Source organism: Stylophora pistillata, chromosome 5 (assembly GCF_964205215.1).
Source record: "Stylophora pistillata chromosome 5, jaStyPist1.2, whole genome shotgun sequence".
Classification (NCBI taxonomy): Eukaryota; Metazoa; Cnidaria; class Anthozoa; order Scleractinia; family Pocilloporidae; genus Stylophora; species Stylophora pistillata.
In genome coordinates, this window is record NC_142523.1 from 17,192,483 (window position 1) to 17,196,978 (window position 4,496).

At 38.7% G+C, this 4,496-nt stretch overlaps 1 pseudogene across 1 annotated transcript; it reads right to left on the reverse strand.

Annotated features, from left to right (window-relative positions):
- Window positions 1-1,422: 1,422 nt before the first annotated feature.
- LOC148730587 (uncharacterized) lies at window positions 1,423-3,474 on the reverse strand (annotated as a pseudogene). The gene is made up of 2 exons (XR_016001966.1): window positions 1,915-3,474; window positions 1,423-1,626 (listed from the first exon to the last, which is right to left on the reverse strand). The product of XR_016001966.1 is annotated as an uncharacterized LOC148730587 (transcript).
- Window positions 3,475-4,496: the final 1,022 nt, after the last annotated feature.

Consider the following 4,496-nt stretch of genomic DNA (forward strand, 5'->3'; position numbering starts at 1 on the left):
TTTCAGGTCTGATTTTCGCTATTGCATAAATAGCGCTCTCTACTGCGAAGATCGTGCATCATACGTACTTAATACCGCACTTCAAAATATATGAACTTTCGTATCTTCATTGTATCTGATTTATCATCACGGGTTTATTACGAATCAACTTAACGGCCTGCTCCCAGTTGGCTTGTTTGCTCAATTGGTAGAGCGCTGCACTAGTATCGCAGAGGTCAGTGGTTCGAATCCCGTACACGCCTGATTTTTTTCAGGTCTGATTTTCGCTATTACATAAATAGCGCTCTCTACTGTGAAGATCGTGCATCATACGTATCTAATAGCGCAGTTCAAAATATATGAATATAGAATATGAATATAGTTTTTATATCTGACCACTTGCAGCCCAGAGGCTGAATTACGGGTGCAGTGTAAGGTTGAGAACAGACGTCAGCATATCAGGCGCCTCTGGCAGCCGCTACAGTCTATCGATCTCACCTTCCCACCCATCCCACCCCAGGGGAGGACATCCATCACACCCCAGGGGAGGACATCCATCACACAGTAATCTCGTGTGTGGGAAATTAACGTCTCCTACCCCAACCCTGCAGGAGACGGGACCTCCATTTATTCGTCCCTATCCGAGAAGACTAGAATATCTAACCATTTCTTGATGTTATAGAAAGGTAGCAAATTCTTCTCAATTATTTTAAGACTTTGAGTGTTGGTCCGGCCGGGGCTCGAACCCTCGACCTCCCGCACAACAGTCCAGCACTCTATCCATTGAGCTAACCGGGAGGCGGTTATGAACTTTCATATATTTATTGTATCTGATTTATCATCACGGGTTTATTACGAATCAACTTAACGGCCTGCTCCCAATTGGCTTGTTAGCTCAATTGGTAGAGCGCTGCACTAGTAACGCAGAGATCAGTGGTTCGAATCCCGTACAGGCCTATTTTTTTCAGGTCTGATTTTCGCTATTGTATAAATAGCGCTCTCTACTGCGAAGATCGTGCATCATACGTATCTAATACCGCAGTTCAAAATATATGAACTTTCATATATTCATTGTATCTGATTTATCATCACGGGTTTATTACGAATCAACTTAACGGCCTACTCCCAGTCGGCTTGAAAGAAAAGTTGAAATTCAAGAAGTTTGACTTGCATCGCATGCCGTGCAATGAAATAAGCTATTTGAAAAAGACATCAATAGGAAGAGAATTTCTTATAGCCAAGTATTTTCATCCGTGGGTTATTGAGTTTAGTTTGCGACTTCAGGAGGATATTTTTAAGCACATTGTCAATATTGTGACGCGTACATCATCTTTCGATGCACACACTCGCCCTGGACATTCAAATCGCAGATCGTTATAGGTTACAAGCAAGCGAAAGCTTCAATGGATGTTGCACTTTTGCCTAGGCAATGAGGAGTTAAGTTTAAAGTGAGAATTCCCGGGAAAGGAGAGGACAGACATTATTATTGACAGCTAGAAACCTAGTGACTTTCTCCAATGGCTTTTCAGCATTCTCTGCCCTTGTCTTCACTTCAACAAGAAATGCTTCTGCAAAGCCATCTGGACTAGCTCCATAGTTCGGATCACAGGGATGTCTGAAAAAATCCACAGCTTGACACAGGAGAACCTGTGTATTACAATATAATGCAAGAAATATTAATAGAAATTTGGATATTGAAGTTTTCTCCAGATATTGGTAATGTACTTCCCCCTTCTCTTCATGTTAGCAGGTAAGAGAACATTAAGTTTTAATGAGCTCATCAATAAGCTTGACAGATATGTATCTGATATTATCAATGACACTATTGCTTGAAATTTTTAAGTGAGTTATCCTTTGTTCTGCATGTTCACCATTGCAGTAATTATAAAGACTTTTGCATAATAAAAATGAATTAAGGTGAATAATTTAACTTACCAGTAAGCTCAGAAAAACTCTGAAGAGCTTCCTTTTCATAGCTGTTGCCTCTTTGAAAGTTCTTAAATTTCTTTGGTCTGCAGATGCATTCATCTACTTTATTATGAATGCAGAACCATGATGAATCAAATTCCTTGTTTCCGCAGAATCCCAACAGAGATGGTAATTTTCTGGCAGTAATTACTCCAACACGGGTTGCCAGCCACTCTGGGGTACCCTGAGCCACATCAATGTACTGGTTGTTTCTCAAACTGGGTTTCACTTCTTTTAACTCTGGGATCTTGACAGTTATGATTTCATCCTGTGACTCTGTCAGCAAATTTAGCAATGTTTGAGTTTTTTCAGGACAAAAGAAATTTTCATTACATATAGAGTCTGTAGAAGTGTAATGATCAGTGCTAATATCTTTGTTTGATTTGTTGGCATTTGAAGTAAGCAATGCACGGTGCCAGATATCTTCACTCTCTGCCGTTAATGTTGGCTTTAGAATACTTTCATCATTAGTGGGCATTTGCTTTGCATAGTCATGCTCTTTGTGTATAATTTCACTTAAATAAGCACTTCTGAATGATAGGTGGGAATACAACCCAGATTGTTTGATTCCATACTTTTGCAATGTCTGAAGAAAATGATTTGATACGTCCACAGTACACTTTGATATCCCATCTGATACTTTAGAGCTCATTTGTGAAACACCTCTCTTGAGCCAGTCACTTTGGTCTCTGCAAGAGTCAACCTTTCCCTGTGAAAAAGCAATCTTCTTTTTCTGTCTTTGTGTATTAACCACTTGCGTTGCTGATCTCGCGTTCCTAAAATATTTTAACCGAATATGACAAGCAGTCGTGATTTTATATTTGCTACATTTTTTTGGTCGGTGCCATTTCTGTAATTTCTGAGTACAGGTCAACGACAAAAAGAGTTCGTTAAAATGTGTCAAATGTTCGAGCTGAAGAAGTATTACAATGACATGACAACAAAGACCACATTTCCCTACTGGGCACTCGCAAAAACCCTTAGGAGGGATGTTGTTGACGAAAAGGAGAGTAGCTGTCCGAGTTACTTCCGATGAAAAGCTTTTGAAAATCGTTGATTTGACGAATAGTTTGTTGCCATCCTTTAGAGCCTTTATGGTTATTATTCTTCTTGATGAGAACATTCTTTGAGCCTTTCGAAACTGCCCTATCATTCCCTGCCGTTTGGACGACTGGTATTTTTTGATAACTTCCTTTTGAACTTTCGGGAAAAGCAGAGTGTCGCACTTCCATCCAGCTGTAGGTGGTGGAATATCCTCCCTTGAAAGAGCTGTTGAAAATTTGTATTCTTTACAAATGCTGTTTACCCTCCTGTCAAATACGTCTTCGTCTTTAAGTGGAAGCAATCGTTTTATCAATTCCTTCTTCGTTCCAGATGTTTTATTTGCAGCTCTTTACAAAATTTCGCTAATGTTTGGCTGCCAAAGGATTCAAGAGAATCATTTTCTTGAAGAGCTTTTTTGACTCCTTCTATACCAAAATTTTTCGCTTCCACCGCCATTGTTTTTATCTCCACTTCCGTCCGGCAAAGTGCTGAACTAGTTTCAGTCTCCCACGGTATGAAATCTGGCCATAGCGTCAGACATTGGAGGAAAGGTGAGTTCGAGTGTTGTGTAGAACTTCTTGTAAATGTTGTAAATGAAATGTTATCGAGAGCTTTTTTCGCATATTTACATATTGACGAACTTGTACAAATTCTTGTGTGTATTCATGGTCGAAAAATATAGTTTACGGGCGAAGCCATCGCAAGACTTTTTTTATTTCGTTAATATTTGCGATCGACTGTTTTCGCAGTGTTTTTACAGTGCAGTTTGTTCATTTCCAGGATTCCTCGTCAAATAGAACAATCCTATTGGACTTCAGAAATGGACTTCTAATTTGAACAATGATCCGCGCCTTTTCAAAACGGTTAAGGCTATCGGGTTCAATATTCAAATAATCAATTCATTATTGCATTCGTGAAACGGCTAGCGGGTTCAATAATCAAAGAATCAATTCATTATTGCATTCTCGAAACGACTGGCGGGTTCAATATCCAAATAATCAATTCATTAATGTAATCTTGGGGGATACGCTTCACTAAGTTTGACTGTAAAATACTGATTTGTTACAATTATGCCTCTGCATAAATTTTGTGTAAATTTGTATGGCTAGCAGAAGATCAAGATACAATGCATGATATCAACCTACAAAAAGAGCTGCCAGAGAAAGTTAAAGGCATTTTTATTTTCTAACCAAGATGTTTATGAGCATGCAATATTGCATATATAAAACAAATAAATGGACTTTTGGATTCACTAAAACTATTTAATACTTCTAATCGTGACATTTTGAATTTTTAAACGTTTAGAATCCTTTTATTAATATTTCGGGGCATTAATAGGCAGGCACAAAACCAAAAGTGAATTATTTTTCTAACGTTGCTCAATTTAACTTTCTCTTCAGGTCTGTCATTTTACTTTCCAATTCTTGAATTGACTTATTCGCTTCCACTAAAACCTGACGTTTCTCCTTCCTTCGCTGTGCCCACTCTCCAATCGGAAAACGTGA